Source organism: Lepidochelys olivacea (assembly GCF_965140295.1).
Source record: "Lepidochelys olivacea isolate rLepOli2 genome assembly, chromosome: 8".
Lineage (NCBI taxonomy): Eukaryota > Metazoa > Chordata > Testudines > Cheloniidae > Lepidochelys > Lepidochelys olivacea.
Window position 1 is genome coordinate 16,049,462 of NC_140418.1, and position 18,901 is coordinate 16,068,362.

Consider the following 18,901-nt stretch of genomic DNA (forward strand, 5'->3'; position numbering starts at 1 on the left):
TATAACTTTATCTGTTTGTCAAATGATTTATTCATAGTCTTCATGATTATACAGTTGTGATAAATGGGCAGTTGAATTTACAAAGATCTATGCAGCTTACACAGAGGCTTCCTTTTTAAATAGGAATAAGTGTACACATTTGCAGCAGGGAGAATTAAGTTTACCCTGCAAAGTAATATCTGCAGCATTAGAGAACTCTAATTCACATTTGCCCAAACTTGGTAGATTAGCCTTGTGTTTATTCTCTTGGCATTTGGGCCTTATTTGGTCTTGTATATTCAGAGAACTGGAATATTTTGCATTCCTGTTTCCGTTCATTTGGTGGCCAGAGACTTGTCAGACACCCCTAGTGTTCAATTACATTTAAGATATCAATTCTAGTTTAAGGAATCATTAGTTTTGGTGTATTTATAGGGATGTGGGGGGAATATTCTGTAAAAATGGGTGAATGGTTGGGCTTGAAGCATCTGTTGTTGTTAAATGGAGTTCAGCAGTGGCTTCTCTAAATTCCAAGCTGAAATAATTATTTTGGGGATTCAGAAGCAAATCTTATGGCAGTTAAACCATTTTATACCACACATGTGGTGGTGACAGTTGTGTGATAAAGTAAATTTATCACACACCTTTGGCCTCTTCCCTTGCCCATTAGTTCAACACCCTAGGACTCCCAATATTCTAAATTCTTGAGCAAGTTTAAATAGCAGGCATTTTTTTTTATATCAACCTGGCATAAAAATATATTTTCCCTTGAATGTAGACTCTCTCTTCCCCCCCGCAAAAAAAAAAAAAGAAAAAAAAGGAAAAAAGCGTAAGTTGGGTATTCACTTCTGCCCCAGTAACAGTTGTAATGTCCAGTATTTCATGCCATGGCCTATGCAGAATACATGGTGGTGAGGCTTTATTGGCATATATTTGGGTTGTCATGTATAGTTCACTCTGTAATGCAGCCATCCCAAACTCATGCCTAGAAGAGATTTATGCCACACCACTGTTTTTTCCTGTGTCTTTTTATTTAGATAAAATTGTATTCTGATCAAGTCTCAGGTTCAGTCATGTTAATCTTGCTAACCCTGTACACACAAGTCCCATTAAATGGGAGTAACATGCACAGAAATGCAAGAGGAACAGGTTCTAAGTGTTTGGTGGGGGGAGGGGGTGGCATGTGAAGTAGAGAAAATGCTGCAGAGGTCTATACTTCTTCCTTAGAATGACCCAGTAAGGGTTCACTTTGATCGTATAAAAGATGGGGTAACAGACACCAAAGGAGAATTTACTTCTGGGAATCTAGAGGGTTTAAGCACAGATGAGGAAAGAGATTGACCCTGTAGTGAATTACTTTGGGTTTAAAAATCTCTCAATTTCCATATAAGAAATGTCAAGTTGCTTTGGACCCTTTAGCTAGCTGTGTATGGAATAAGCGATCTAGAAGACTCTGGGCTTGTCTGCATACACCAAATTGTAGCACTTTAACTATCCTGGTATAAAGAGGTACAACCCCCTAATGTGGATGCAGTTATTGTGATACCAAGGTGCTTTATACCGGTATAACTATTCCTGTATGGGAAGAGGAATAAGCTATGCTTCTTCTATGAGCCACCTTTATATCCGTGTAACTGTCCACACTAGAGGTTGTTACAGCATAGCTATTTCAGTTAAATAAATCACATCTCTAACCAAAATTATTAAAAGATCAGTTATAAGCACCTAGAGGATAATAGGGTGATACATTGCCAACTTGGATTTGTCAAGAACAAATAATGGATTACTGGCCTTGTGGATACGGGCATGTAGTAGACCTGACCGATCTTGATTAATGGCTTCTGACACAGTCTTACTTGACATACTCATAAGCAAACTAGGAATATGTGGTCTAGATGAAATTACTATAAAGTGGGTGCACAACTGGTTGAAAAACCATACTCCGAGTATTTGACAATGAACCATTGATAAACGGGGAGGACGTATCAAGTGGGGCCCTGTGGGGATCCGTCCTGAGTCCAATATCATTCAATATTTTCATTAATGACTTAGCTAATGAAATGGAGAATATGCTTATAAAAAATGTAGCTGACACCAAGCTGGGAGGGGCTGTAAGCACTTTGGAGGACAGGATTAGCATTCAAAATGACCTTATCAAATTGGAGAATGGGTCTGAAATCAACCAGATGAAAGTTAGTAAAGACAAGTGCAAAATACTACACTTAGAAATGAAAAATGAAGTGCCCAAGTACAAAATCGGCGGTAGTACTGCAGAAAAGTATCTGGGGGTTATTGTGGATTCAGACTCAATTTGTGATCCACTATGTGATACACTTGCAAAAAAAGGCTAATAACAATCTGGGATGTATTAACAGGAGTGTGGTAGGTAAGACATGGGAGGTAGTTATTCTGCTCTACCTTGCACTGGTGAGGTCTCAGCTGGAGTATTGCCCAGTTCCGGGCACCACACTTTAAGAAAGATGTGGACAAATTGGAGACAATCCAGAGGAGATCAAAAAATAAATAAAAAAATCATAGGTCAGGTTTCCAAAACCTCTTAGGAAAGATTAAAAAAAACCCCAAAACTGGGTGTGTTTAATCTTGGGAAAAGAAAATTGATGGAAGACCTGAGAGATCAGGGGTGGGCAAACTTTTTGGCCCAAGGGCCACATCCGGGTGGGGAAATTGCATGAAGGACCATGAATGTAGGGCTGGGGCAGGGGATTGGGGTGTGGGAGGGGGTGCGGTGTGCAGGAAGGGGCTCAGGGTAAGGGGATGGGGCAGAGGAGGGGTGCAGGGTGTACGAGGGGGCTTAGGGCAGGGGGTTGGGATGCAGGTGGGGTGCGGCAGGGGGCTCAGGGCAGGGGGTTGGGGTGCTGGTGGGGTGCGGCAGGGGGTTCAGCGCAGGGGGTTGGGGTGCTGGCGGGGTGCGGCAGGGGGTTCAGGGCAGGGGGTTGGGGTGAGGGCTTTGGCCCAGCACTGCTTACCTGCAGTGGCTCCGGGGTGGCAGCAGCACTCACTGGGGCCAGGGCAGGCTCCCTGCCTGCCCTGGCCCCGCGCTGCTCCCAGAAGCAGCCGGCACCATGTCCCTGTGGCCCCTGGTGTGTGGGGGTGTGGGGGGCAGAGGGTTCTGCGCGCTGCCCTCGCTTGCGGGTACCTCCCCTGAAGCGCCCATTTGTCGTGGTTCCCCGTTCCTGGCCAATGGGAGCTGCAGGGACTGGTGCCTGCAGGCGAGGGCAGCGTGCGGAGCCATCTGCCCCCCTCTTTTTCCCCCATCCCACTCCCCAGGGGACGTGGTGCCGGCCACTTCTGGGAGCGGCGCAGGGTCCGCGGCACCACCGGGGTGGCAATCCCACGGGTCGGATCCAAAGTCCTGGCAGGCTGGATCTGGACTGAGGGCTGTAGTTTGCCCACCCCTCTGATAGATCTTCAAAGATCTTAAGGACTGTATAAAGAGGACAGTGATCAATTGTTCTTTATGTCCTCTGAAGGTAGGACAAGAAGTAATTGGCTTAATCTGCACCAGGGGACTTTAAGGTTAATATTAGGAAATCTCTCTAACTGGAGTAGGCTAAACACTGGAATAGGCTTCCAAGGGAGATTGTGGAATCCCATCAGGATTGTCTCTAGACTAGATCAGGGGTAGGCAACCTATGGCACATGTGCTAAAGGCGGCACGCAAGTTGATTTTCAGTGGCACTGACGCTGCCCGGGTCCTGGCCACTGGTCCAGGGGGTTCTGCATTTTAATTTAATATTAAATGAAACTTCTTAAATGTTTTAAAAGCCTTATTTACATACAACAATAGTTTAGTTATGTATTAAAGACTTATAGAAAGAGACCTTCTAAAAACGTTAAAATGTATGACTGGCACGCGAAACCTTAAATTAGAGTGAATAAATGAAGACTTGGCACACCACTTCTGAAAGGTTGCTGACCCGTACTCTAGATATACTTGATCCTGCCTCAACATGGGGAGAGGGAAGTGGGGGAGATGGGTAGACTAGATGACCTCTTGAGGTCTCTTCAAGCCCTATATATCTGATTCCATGAAAATAGTTATACCAGAACAAAAATTGTGTTGACCAGGCCCTCCTCAGAAACAAAGAGTTTATTTTGCCTCTTATTACAAAGAGGTATTGAAATTGATAATTGGAAATCATTTTAAGAACACCTTACTAGAAGGGAAATGAAAGCAGATGTAAAAAAAAAAGTACATACGCACGCAAACACAAAAAGGAAACTGGTAGTGAATATAAATCAAAAGTTAGGAATTGTAGAAAATTGATAAGGAAAGCCAAGAGATACAAGGAGAAATCCATGACCAGCATGGTTAAGGACAATAAGTGTTTTAAACATTAGGAGCAAAAAGAATCCTCACAATGGTATTGGTCAATTACTAGATGGAGATGTTAGAATCATCAGTAATAAGGCAGAAAAGGCAGAATTGTTCACAAAATATTTCTGTTCTGTATTTGAGGAAATAACAGATGATATCTCATCATATGGTGATAACACTCTTTCCATTCCACTAGTATCTCTGAAGGATGTTAAACAGAAGCTACTAATGTTAGCCATTTTTAAATCAGCAGGTCCAGATAAACATGTATCCAAGATTTTTAAAAAGAGCTGGCTTATGAGCTCGCTGGACTGTTAATGTTGATTTTCAATAAGTCTTGGAGCACTAGGGAAGTTCCAGAAGACTGGAAGAAAACTAATGTGTCAGTTTATTAAAAGGGTAGACAGGATGACCCAGGTAATTATAGGCCTGTCAGCCTGACATCAATCCCAGGCAAGATAATGGCTAATATGGGACTTGATAAAGAACTAAAGGAGGGTAATGTAATTAATGCAAATCAGCGTAGGTTTAAGGGAAATAGATCCTGTCAAACTAATGAGATATATATATATATATATTTTTTTTTAATGGGATTACAAATTTGGTTGATAAGGTAATAGTGTTGACATAACAGACTTCTATAAGGTGTTTTGACTTAGTATTATACAACATTTTGATTAAAAACTTAGAGTGATATAAAATTATCTTGCAACACATTCAATGGATTAAAAACTAATAGATCTCAAAATGTAACTGTAAACAAATAGTCATCAAATGGGTTCGGTTTCCAGTGGGGTCCCAGTGGGGCTGTTTCTTGGCCCTATGTTATCTAACATTTTTATCGGTGATCAGGAAGGAAACACAAAATCATCGCTGTTAAAGTTTGCAGATGACACAAAAATTGATGAAGTGCTAAATAATGAAGAGGACAGATCACTGATACAGAGCAAGCTAGATTGCTTGGTGAACTGGGCATAAGCAAACAATATATGCTTCAGTATGGCTAAATATAAATGTGTACGTCTAGGAACATGTAGGCTATAATTACACAATGGGGGACTCTATCCTGGGAAGTAGCGACTCTGAAAAAGATTTGGGAGTCACAGTGGATAATCAGCTGAACATGAGCTCCCAGATGATGCTGTGGCCAAAAGAGCTAATGCAATCCTGGGATGCATAAACAAAGGACTATTGAGAGGAAGCAGAGAGGGTTACTTTACCTCTGTATTTGGCACTGGTGTGACAGCTGCTGGAATAACGTGTCCAGTCCTGGTGCCCACAATTCAAGAAGGATGTTGATAAATTGGAGGGGTTTCAGAGGAGAGCCACAAGAATGATTAAAGGATGAGAAAACATGCCTTATAGTGATACGCTCAAGGAGCTCAATCTACTTAGCTTAACAGAGAGACAGTTAAGGGGGAACTTGATTACAGTCTATACGTACCTACATGGGGACAAATACTTAATAATGGGCTCTTCAACCTAGCCAAGGAATAACACAATCTAATGGCTGGAAGTTGAAGCTAGATAAATTCAGACTGGAAATAAGGTGTAAATTTTTTATGTTGAGAATAATTAACCATGGGAACAATTTACCAGGGATTATGATGGATTCTCCATTGCTAATAGTTTGTAAACCAAGATTGGATGTTTTTCTAAAAGAGGTGGTCTAGGAATTATTCTGGGGAGGTTTTATGGCCAGTGCTATACAGGAGGTCAGAGTAGAGGATCACAGTGGTCCCTCCTGGCCTTATCTATGAATCTATAAAAACGAGGATGTTGCGTGGAGCAGTGGTGACAATTGTTCCCTCGCACAGGTTTTTCCAGAGAGGTGTAACGTACCATCTGACTCAGTTCCTGGGGTTTGTTCAGTACCAGGTTTACAATGGCATCATGGGGCTGGGCCCACACTGGGAAGGGGTCCATTATGGACCCCTCTAACCCATCCACATGGCTGGGTCTGGCTCCTCACTTGGTGCAGTCCTGCGTCCAGGCCTTCCTGTGTGAGTGGCTCCAGCCAGTAGGTCCTGCTCACCTGTAGGGAACTAGCCAGGCTCCGCCATGCAGGCTTAGCAGGGGTGCTGGCCATGGGGCAGGTGGGTGCGGCTAGGCTGGGTGGGCTCTTGGGGATTGCGTCCCAGGGGTCTGCCCCGCTCCACAGCACAGCTCCAGCACCTGTGGGGTCCCACCTACCTCCCTGGGGCTGAGCCTCCTGGGACCAGTGCAGAGGCTGGTCTGGTCTCAGCTAGTGGGGGAAGGGGTAGCGTGTGGGGCTCGGCTGGGCCCCAGCAGGCAAGTGGGTCCTGAGGGAGCCTGGCCTGGGCAGGTCCCACTCCTGCTCCAGGACTGGCCCAGGCCACACTGCCAATTCAGCCTGGCAGACACCTGTCATCTCCTAGCAGGGCGGTGAATGTGTCTGGGGGTTAGGGTGTGGGGAGTGGGTCTCTGTGTGTGGGGGGGTGCTGGTCAGTGGGGAAGGTTTGTGAGTTTTAGGGTGTTGGGCACTGGGCAGTCTGTGGGGTTGTGCTGGGCAATGGGAGGTGGGGGAGGTCTATGTGTTGGGGTGCTGGGCAGTGAGGGATCTGTGGGTGTAGAAGTGCTGGGTGGGGCGTGTGTGCAGGGCACTGGGTAGTGGGAGGGTGTCTGTGGGGCAGGGGTGTGTGTACAGGGCACTGTGCCATTGTGGTGGGGGTCTCTGGATGGTGAGGCGCTGGGCATAGCAGGTCTGGGGGGGGCATTAAGTGCAGGGGTCTGTGGGGTGGATCTCTGGGTGGGGGTGCAGGGCATAGCGGGTCTGTGGAGATCTTAGCGGGGGGGGATGCTCAGCATAGGGACCTGGGGGGGCGGATCTGGGCTGGGAGGGGTGCTGGGCATAGGGAGTCAGGGGGCTCTCGACAGAGGTGCAGGATGGCATGGTGTGGGCCTGCCCCTGAGGGGAAGGGGTATACTGGTAGCACAGGGCTGGGTACCAGGCCAGTGTGTGTCTGGTGGCTGCCGGTTTGTTAACAGTGCCCTTGCACTGGGCTGGGTAGAGTAGGGCTGCTCCCGTCATGCCATTGCCCCCAGCTGGCCCCTTGCTCTGGGGACCCTGTCCCTCCTGCCATGCCATTGCCCCCAGGGGGTCCCACAAATATGTTTGGTGCTGGGCCTACAAAATGTTAATCCAGCCCTGGGTTTGTTGTAAGGGGCCATAGCAGTCAGGTTCTGACAATGAGTTGTATTTGATCCTTCTGTTGAAGTTCAGTTCTTTTCATTTGTAGAGCTGCTACCATTCTTAAAATGTCAGCTTTGATGGCACATGTGCAATTTAAAAGACTATATCATGAATAGCAGTGTTGTGTATTTTTTAATATCTGATGCATCTTCCATTGAGATGACAGGATTCTGATTTTTCCAAAAGACTGACCAGATGATCTAGTTTGTCTTTTCCATCGGTAACGTCTTTAATCCTATTTTACCCACTAGCTTGTAGAGAGGCTTTACAACACCTTAGAAATGACATTTGGAATTGTGGTAATACTGGCAGGGGATGGTACTATTAACTCAGGTTTGTTTTTTGAATTCAGTGATTCCAAGAGTTGGATCTGTTTCTAGAAATCCTTTTAAGCAGGCCTGCCGTTAAGGTTGTAAACAGCATCTAACGTTTTAAAAACCCTATCAAAGTGTGCAAAGCAAATGTCTGGGTTTCCATGCAGAAACTGTAGATTCATGTATGTGGCATCAGTTTCCTGGAGCTGACATCTCCCTTAATCTGCAAGTAGTTAAGCTGAAGACTGTTTTTAACTGGGACTACTGAAAACTGCTTGCAAAGAAAGAAAGGTGCATTATCTCTTTGTCTCACTAAGAACTGCTTTGGCTTCATGTCTGATGATTAAAATGCTTTTGTTTGTTTTTCCAGGAAATGTTAATTGGGAAATTTTTAACAAAATAAAACCCAGTATGTGTTATTTAGTACAGATGGGCTTGAGCCACAAGACTTCCCTAGAGCCTGAGGCTGCTGGTGTTTGGGCCAATCTCTACTGTTTAGTCTTTCAAGAAGGCTGACTTGTTTCCTTGGCCCCGTGTTCTGTCTGTTCCATGTAGGAACCAAACTTTTCTGCTTGGAGGTAAAACTGTTGGATTTTTATTTAACCTTCCCTGATGGTTGATGGTACTTTGCATTTACCCTAACATCTTTCATTGCAGGTCTTAAAGTGCTTTACTAAGGTAGCCAAGCGTTAGCCATGCCAGATTACAGCTCAAGAAACCAAGAGATTGACATGCTCAAGTTTACACAGTGAGTCTTTGGCAGAGATGGGATTCGAATTTAGGATTTCCTGGCTCCCAGTCCTCTGCTGTCACCAAAAGATTATTTCATTGTAAGTCTAATAAAATAATAAGGTTAACCATTTACATCATCATTAGCCTATATGCAGGAAGAGCAGGCTGTGCTAGAGAGGAGCCACTCTTTCATTTGATATCAATATTAGAAACATTTGTATGATTCACCATTTTTCTTTGCAACCATTTAAAAGTCCCTTTTGGAGCTTGTCCCAGCTATTTTAGAGCACATTCCTTGATGTCTTATTTCTAGCTCCCCTGAAGGAAGAAAAAGCAAGTGGATAGAGACAGGATGAGATGATGAGAGGAGAACACCATGTGTCGGAGGAAATTAAATCTGTCTACAAAGAATGGAGGACTGTCAGATGGGGTGCAGGGGGGAAATTATGAAACCTGTCCCCTTTTGTTCTTTTATTCTATCCTAATGGGAGTTCAGCTTCAGAGGAAAAGGTTTGGTGCTAATTGTCCATGGCCTTCATGTGAAAATAGTGAGGATTAAGGCTGAGCAATGAAACAAGTTAGTGGGAGCCCTCCCCATTGCTTAAAAAGATTGAGGAATTTTTCCTCCTTTCATTCCAGCTGATTTTTTTTTTTTAACATGATTATGTTTCCAAGAAGTGGTTGATGAATACTATTAGATATTTTTTTAAACCTTAAAAACTTCCATAGACTTTACTTTATGCCAAAGGCTACAAGAAAAATGTGTTTGAAGTGCATTCACTGTGCGGCACTTTGGCCATCACAAAGCCAATGACTTGAACTTGTTTTTGGTGGCTTCCGTCATGTAAATGACTCATTACTTGAATTATCTTGGCCCATTTTATAGTGTGGTGTAGCCTGATCTTTTAAGTTATTCTTGGGATGGGTGCTGCAAAGTGCTGAGTGCCCTTGCAGTCAGTGGAAGCTGAAAGCACTCAGTATCATATAGGAGGTGCTTAGTACTTTGTAGGATTGGGCCCATAATTTAGAGAAAAAGCAAATTGACCTACAGTAGCTTGATGGGTGTGTAGCTTTTCTGTATTTTCAGATCATATCTATAGAGTATGTGGGACTTGCTGCCATCTCATTACATAATGAAATAAGTTTTCATAGCACATACTGTTGCTTTTATTTCTTCATATTGAGAGCAGAGTCTACTTTAATTAGAGGGAAAGATAAACAAATGTGTTGCGGAAAATAAGTACAATAAGCCAAATCTAGTAGCAGTTGGATTAAAGAGGCTTTTAAAAACTCCTGGAACATGGAGCATTTACAAGGCTGGGTTTATTAAAGACACTTATTACTCATAATATAAAAACATTTACCAATGTTAGGAACAGGAAAAGGTTACTAAGTTCATTCAAGCTAGTCCGTTTATGTTTTGAGTACAGCCGCTGCTCAAGAAATGAACCCAGGACTGCACCTCCCTGCAATGTTTGCTTCTTAGAAGTTAATTAACCAATGCAAAAGTGTTCCCTTGGGTCTATGTGCCCAGTATCCTTTTTTAAGAATAACAACTAACATCACAGGCCTTAGTGTATTAGAAATTGCATTATGTTTGGTGTTCAATAATGTGAGCAACAACACATGATTTCCTCCTGCAAATAATCCTTTGGATAGTTAGTTCCCTTTATTAGAAGATGCATAAACTCTTTTGCATTTGCTGAAACAAAGAATGAGCTCATGGGAATAGTGGTTTATGCGTTAACTTAAAGTTGACCACGCTCTCCCCTTTCCCACTACTGGAAGGACATTTTTGAACGTTTTTCATATTTTTCATCTCCTTTGTTGACAGGTTTGGTTAAGGAGATTATCGTAACTATTTCAGCTGTTCATAAATATCAGCAAATCAATGATCTGGGGCTCAATTTATTGAAACCAGCAACAAACGTCAACTCTTGTCTATTATCTAACACAAAAGTAGGTGCAGTCTATAATTGTTTCTTACAACTTTCTTACCTAATCCTCATGTTAAAGCAGTGATGTTGCTTTGAAATGACCAAGTCAAGCATGCTATCTTTAGACTAATGGGTTTAAGAGGAACTTCTCGGGGTTGCTATTTCTTTGGACCCCAGGCGGTACCTAGGTTTTTAGCCTGGAGCAGAGCTCGTTGTTTTTGTACAGTTTTTAGCAGATAATTCCCATTTATTGTCTGTCACGCAGTAGGTCTAAACCATGATTTTTCATGTGCAAATCAAACATTTCTTAGCTTTTGTGTTTAGCTGTGTGAAAATGCTGTTGTGTTAGTTAGTTGCTGTTGTGTTAGTTAGCACTCTTCATAGAAAGGAGGAAGGGAAGACTGAAAGATTACTGTCTGATCAATATTTTTCATTCATTTGTTTAAAAAATCCTGCTTGTTTAATTTGAACATGCAGTTGGCAGGTTTACGTGCATAAACTGGAAAACTGCATGCGAATACTTCAGCCATTGGAGAGCACAATCTCCCCATGTGAACATTAGATGGGCAGCTACAAGTGAATTTGAACACCTAATCTTTTTAAAAACTGCATTAGTGTTTTAACTTTAAAAAAGTAACTTTAAAGGACTTAATAGGTATTAAACATCACTTACAAAGCACTATTAATGTCCCCAGCAAACTTGGGTAGCAGGAAAATGGTGTTTTTTCTTTTTGTTCAGATTTGCATCTTTTTTTCATGTGGCAACTAATACTACCCACTGTTACTTTTTAAAACATTTTTACAGAACAAGAAACACAGTTGTATGAATTATAATATTTCTGTATATTTCAGGCAGGAGCAGTTAAATAACTAGTCCAGGTCAAGAATAGGATACTTTTATAGATGCTCTATGTGTGCAAATATGGAGTAGAACAGTCTCGTCATCTATAAGCTCTGTGATAAAAGAAAATACATTTAAAATAATGGACCAGTGCTACCTTGCCCTTGTGATCTCACAAATGTATAAAAGAGCAAGGGAATCTTCGAGGAGACAAGCTGTGCTCAATAGAGACAAACTGTAATTTAATGTAATTAAATAGGCTTCTTTCTCTATATCTAATACCATATTTACCACTAGAAAAGACAGTAAGCTGCAGTCATGTGAGTTTCTGAGTGCCTCCTGAGGTGTATTGAGCTCCCACAATGCTCAGTGTAGTGGATGGGAGTTGAGGGTACTCAGCAACTTGCAGGATAGGGCACGTCATCGGTAAGCAGTTCTAAGATGATGTAGGATAGAACTGTGGTTGTCTTGATGGGTCCTACAATTAAAAAAAAAAGAGAGAGAAAAGAAAATATACCTTTATATCTGCTTCTCTTCTTTGCTGTCTAATGTAAAGTTACAGCCAGCTAGAAACAACTACAAATGGCCCCAGTCTCCAAATAAAGTTTATAGTATTTGGGAAAGTGTAATGGAAAGGAAAAAAATGGATTCGGGAAATAAATATACAGGGGCTTTCCCATAAGGCAGCTGTCATTCCATGCATCCACTGGAAGAAATGGGACAAAGTTAAGCCAAGTGATCAAAATATTCATCTAACTTAATTGAGGCTTAGAACTGGATTAATTTATAGTAAAATGCACTATTCTGTAGGAGGATTTGATGATGCAGCTCCGTGTGGAGTTCAGTCTTGCATTAGCCTCTCTCACTGGGTCCCTCCCGCCCTGAAAGGAGAATGTCCAGAGGATCTGCCTAGTTGTGGCTCTATCACTCCATCCACAAACCTACCCCATCCCTGGCATGCAGGAAAGCCTCATAGTGTTGTCTCCTATGTTGCAGAAGGAGCATGGACCTCGGGGTGGGCTACACAAAGCTGTCCCCTGTGCAGCAGAACCAGAAGGGGCAGATTTTGCCCCAAAGTAAGTAGGACAATTGCTGCTAGGGTGAAAGCTCCTTCATTCAGCCTTAGCACTGTGGTGAGCTATGCTGGTGCAAGCCCAAGATGCAATAATGAACCATGAGGAATAATCTGAGCACAAGCCTAGACCGTATGGAAAACCAGGGGATGGTAACCACAGATGCACAATGCACAAAAGGGCTTTTGTTTGTCAGAGTCTATCAGTGTTTAAATAGAACTGGCAAAAGCACAAGCACACGGTATCAGTGCCTTATCTGGGACCATGTTTATTCGCACATATTCATCAGTCACATGCGTTTACCTACCTACACCAGTGTGAAGTTTGAAATTTCAGATGTGTCACAGTGGTGCGGCTTCAGTGTTCCTTCTAGAGCAAATGTCTGCCAGGAAGTGCTGGGAACAGGATGTTTTATTTAATTATACAGGTGTGGTATCCTCAAGAACATGCTTATAGTTGCCCGGGACTAATTAGCTTGGATGGTTTATTTAGGTAGGTGTAAAAAGAAACCAAGGTGACTCTGCCTTGGACCACACTTGTGATGAACATTAACTACTTGCATTCACTAGAGCAGGACTGGCTGTAACACCAAGCCTTGGCTCTCAGCTGTGTTGGATTCTGGTGTAGTTAGTAGTCTCATGAAGTGAGACAGCATTTCTGTGCCTGGTAGTATAGTCTGATATTCGTCCTCGCACTTGTAACATCCAGGATTACTAGGGAGCTCCTTAAAGCACTGGGACATGCATATTGTAGAAAAGCCGTGAGCTTGATTGATCATGTCTGCACTGCATGAGTATTCACATAGCAACAGCTAAACTTGCAAAGACCTGTCCCATGTTTCATTAGCCTTGGTATAAAACAGGGTGGATTTGATTTAAATCGAATTCATTTAAATCACTAGTCAGGAAGACTCAATTTAATCATGGATTTCTACATAAAAGTGCATTCTTGTTGGTTGTTATAACCTTAATACATATTCTTCACAACTCAGAGATAGATGTAGGTTTCATTTTTAGAAGGTACATACTATACATTTTTAAAGTGATTTATTTTGAGAACTTTTCAGATTAGTTTTACAGCTATATCAGAAAATGAATGATTGTTTGGTTATTTCATTTACCAAAGGTAATTGAAACAGCTATTTATGAAGTCACTGGGAGATGAACTATCTCCAATTCAACAGGTTAATCATTAATATTTGGAGGATTTTCTTGCCATGCTGTATTAGGAGGAGAACATCACCAGACAATTTCAATTGTTTTTATTTAACTAAAACAACAACATTATGGATTCTGGTTTTTTTTCTTCAACAGAAAACATATAATATTTTAACAAAACAAACATGAATTTTTGAATTTAGTTAAACATTCAAGTTTTTTAAAATCAGGTTTGTTTTTGTTAAAATTGTTTAACTAAAATAGTTAAATGAAATATTTGTTTTAAAAAAACAAAAATTAAATCGACTATGTCAGCCAGGTCAACATGAGAAACTTAAAATATTGGCTTCTGCAGCTAACTCCGTCGTCTTCACCTTCGTTTTCCTGTTTGTTCATAATCTGGAAAAGAAAAACAAGCTTTCCTGCTTTTTCAGGTCCCAAATGATTTCTCAATTTGGAATGAATTAGTCCAAAGGAAGAAAATATTCTTTCTACACGGCAGAAGAAGCTACTGCTGTTAAAAGTGAGATTATCTGAATCCAAGTTCTTAAGTGACTTCCACCAGTTCACTGGTGTGACTTTCTTTAAAACATCATCAGCAAACATGTATTTCTTGAATGTTCTTGTTCCCAAACTGGGTCTCTTTTACAGCCTGCTGTAAAATTATAGGTTTTCTTTTCTAGTGAGAGAATGGTATGGTAGATCTCAAATCAATGAAGGCTACTCTCAGAAAGACCTCAAAACTTCTGGAATATGCTGCCCAAACAGTTTCATTTTTGTTTCTACTGCCTGTCCCTCCCTTCTCACATTAGTCTCCAGACTTCTCCTTGTCCAGATCTGTTCTGCCCCCAACAATCTTCTATTCATTGAACTTTTTGAAACTTTGCACTTTTAGAGAGAGGTAAGGGATTGACTCTGTGAACACAAATTTGCAGAGGGACAATAGGCTTGAGGTCTGTTATTTCTCACGTCAATATATTATTTATTTATTTTAAAACATTTTTGCTGTTAACAAGCATGTTATCTCTGGACACACAAATCCACAGTTTGAGAACTGCAAAACTAAGCATCTCTGATGGTATCTTCTAGACTGAGCACTGAGTCCCATTGGGTAGATAGAAAGATTAATCTAAATAATCTATTCAGAAGCCTCTGAAACCCCATAAAATTGGGTCCCTTAATCCATGAACTATTGGAACTCATTTACAAAACTTTTCTTAAACAGTACATGATATATTGTCTCATACTATAGAATTAGAATTTATCATCCCTATTACATGATGAGATATCTTTGAACTATAATGTATCTTAATTGAAACTATCTTTAGGTAGGTTTTTTCCTCAAAAAGCATTTTATCAAAAAAATCCGATTTAAATAAAAAAAATCAGATTTTTTTTTTAAAATCACTGATTTTTATCCACCCTGGTGTAAAACTTGGGATGGATTGTCTTGGGCTCATCTCCTCTTTGGTGGTTTCAAAGCCCCGCGGAGGAATGTGGAAGGAATGTCTCAGGACATTATGCCCCCCTTAAAGACTCCAGCTCAGGGTGGCTCTGGCCAAGGAGGGCTTGATGATCTTACCTGTGTCTAATTACTATACTCCTGGGGGCATTCTGCGCCAAAAAATTCTGCGCACAATATTTAAAAATTCTGCAAATTTTATTTCTCAAACTAACACTACATAACCCTGCCAGTTTAAATTATTTTGGTAATTTATTTCAAAATACCTGTCAGCAAGTATGTCTGTAACAATACAGACACTCATAAAAATTCCCCCAGGAGTAGAAGAAACCCCTGTGACAACCCACTTCCTGTTTCTCTGCCCCCTTCCCACAAACCCAGCCGTGGCTCCCCCCCAGCCAATACATCCGAACCCCTTTTCCACCCAGAGCCCAGCCGCAGGGCTCCTCTCTTGCCTAGATACCCGCACCCCCTCTCGAGCCCAGCTGTGGGACCCCCCCAGCCCAGATACATGCCCCAGAGCCTAGGGATCCAGAGGGAGAAAGAGCCTGATGCTGGGTTCCAGTTTCTTGCGCGCCGCCCTCTCCTTCCCTCAGGGCTAGCTGGGAACTGCAGCTTCCAGGACCCTCTAGCTCCCTCCCCATCCCCCCAGCAGTGTCGTCTATGTGTGGGCTGGGCTCTGCCAAGTCCAAAAGCCCCTAGTGGCAGCTAGCAGCACTGCAGCCCATTTCTGCTGGGGGGGAGGGAAGGAAATTCTGTGCGCACGTTAAATTCTGCAGAATTCTGCATTGCGCAGTGGGGCAGACTTCCCCCAGGAGTAAACAATGCAGTGCCATGCATCAGCCATTAATATGTTGGATTGTGATAGGAGATGCTCCTTTTCTCAAGACTGGCCTGTGCCCTTCCTTCTCCAAGCTTTTTCCAGACCCTGGCAGGCAGCTGAAAATATCAGAGCCCAAATTCATGTGGTGCCCTCCCGCTGCATATGAGAGTCCTCATTCTGAGAACAGATACAGAGCCAAAGTCTGTGATCCTTTATGGTCTGATCCTGTCCCCACTGAAGTCAATGGCCAGATTCTCATTGACTTCAAAGGGTGCAGGATGGAGTCCACATAAAGCAAAGCTTTAATCAGTGGGAGTTTTATTTGATAAAAGATGCAGAATCTGATCCATAGGTTTTTTTCCTTTCTAACCACATGAATGTTCTGCCAAGTGAGTCAGCTAAGGAGCAGGTGGTGGTTGGATAAAATCAGCTAATGGTGTGCTGCACATGTGGGACTTGGTACCCTTACTCTAGAAACTGTTCATTTCACTCCCTGGGAAAGGAATAAAAAAGGTGAAACAAGATTCTAACCTATATACTGCCCTTGGTAAACACACAAATTATCCAGTACATCTGTGACTACACAATAGAGTGGGGGGAGAGGGGAGAAATCTAACCAGAATGTTGTTTTGTCACAGATACTAACAGAAGTGTTTGTGCTGAGGGATTGTAGAGCAAGACAGGACATCCACTGTGTATACACACACACACACGTGTAATATGGGGGCAGCCATAAAGCCAGTACTTCAGGATACCCTTTGATGTTTCTCTGGGTGGCACAGAGCAGAGATTCCTACGCTATCACCTCTCCCAGCCCCTGGTGCAGGGGCATGATAGGGGCATCCCTGAAATGCAGCCGTACGAGCAACCCTTTGGGACCAGAGAGAACTGGCCTCAGGACTAAGGAGTGCAACAGCTTAAAGCTTTTGGCTGCCTTAACCCAGTCTTGGGCTGATCATAGCTTGAACGGAGCCGGAGATCTAGCCCATACATATATGGTTGAATTTGTTTGTAAATGTTTGCTTTCAGTCCACACAGCTCACATCCTTGTAACCTATCCTGTATTTAGCAAGCAAGGGCTATATTAACTGAGCATCCCCTGAGTTTACAATAACACGAAGCATAGACAAAACAGTCCTGTGCCTGCTGAAGATTTGGAGAACGATAAACTAGAGATCTATAATTAAAGACCCAGTTGCTGAAATGGGAATAGATTTAAACTCAAGGTCAAAATCCCTTCTGGCACTTCCTCTTCCTAATAACCATGAATAAAAATCAAACAAATCCAACTGGCTCCAGCCACTAATCTATAACAAGCAAAGGTCACAGGCGTGATAAGAAAATAAAGCGACCACAAACAGCATTACTTAAAAACATATGTTAGAAAGTGAATCCCAGGGCAGAGCAACGGCCACTCCAGCAATTGAACTTGATTGGAGTGCTACCGAGAATCTCATTGCTGGCAACAAATGGGAGATGATTTCAAAGCCAAACAAATAATGCAGGGGACAACATGTGGCAGGGAAAGTGTAACAGTGTTTGATTTCCAGGGTCTCCTGGGGTGTGAGGGGTGAGCTATGGAGAGATGGGGAAGGTTTTATGTTTCAGTGCAGTGGTACAGGAAGTGTAAATTAATCGTGAGGGGTGAAGTGGAAATTTCCACTGACCTCCAAGCATATTCCTCTCCTTGTGGCCTTGTCTACACACAAACTCAGCCAAAAGTTGTTGTGCAGACAAGGCCTAAGCCTCTGGACTTGCCTTTTCTATGTATATTGCCTGTGTGAATCAATGTTACTGGCTGGGGTTAGTTTTCAGTTGTACTTTTTAGTGCGTGAAAAATCCATTGCGTTGTCGCTATTTGAAATCAGTAGATATAAATGGAAAATCCAGGTGACTTTTACATAACCTAGTGTCTTACATAAATCAAAACACAAGGTCATGAAGTTGAACACTTGTGAAGTTATAGTGCAGAATATCAGAGCAAAGCACAAAAACAATAGCTCCAACCTCCTGCTTACATACAGGGCTATTAATAATTAAGCAAACATAGGAAGCAGACAAATAATGTATCTATACCAGAGCTTTTTCCATCAAATTACAATGGTAGGAATATTAATGTTGCCTGAGTGCTGGCTTTATAACCATCATATCATCTAACCCTGCTCAGGATACATCTAGAGTAGGAATCCTCAACCTGTGGGGTCACAAACAAGTGTAAGGAGGTCAAAGAGTTTAAGGCCAGAAGGGCCCACCAATTCATCTGGTCTGACCTCCTATATATTGTGATCAACTTGTCCTTCCCATGTTGCTCAATGGTAGGAGAGTCCTGGCTAGATCCTGGTATTAGGGGTGATGACTGTGACAGATATTACAACCCCCTGCAATGTCTTTGGGTACCATATTGTATTAAGTGTATGAATGACTTATGTGTCCCTGTGGGCCATGGACTGCATGTAACTCCAGGAGGAGGGGCGTTACCACAGTTCCTCCAGGAACCCAAAACAGTGGGGGGTGATTAAGTTGAATCACTTAGCGTGTCCAGAGAGGTACCATCCCTGGGGTAGTTTGCATATATTGGTTCAAACTGGGTTTTCCAGAAACCAACACACAAAGAAAGGGCTTTTGATAATAAAAGGTTGCATTTAAACTGACTCCGGGCCTTCTTTCTTGAGCCTTCAGATGGACAGGACCTTCTATCCATGGGGTGCCCCAACCCATGCGGAAGGGTTGGAAAGAGTGCAGCCCACTAGAAACCCATAAGATGGATGGTGACCTCTGGTAAGCTTTTCGCATGTAGGTCAGAACGCTTATTGTTTTGATTGTTTTCTCTGTAATGCGTTGACCTGTAGAATAAATGTGCTTGCTTAGAAAGAGCTGTGTGGTAACTTGAAACTGCTGGCAATATTTGTTCAGAGCCCTTGGAGAGAGAGCAAGACACAGGCACTGGCTGTTTGGCAGACTGTCTTGCTGGGGATATCACAATGTAAGGCAGGGAGCGGTGCAGCCTTAAAACCCCCAGTCAAAAGAGAT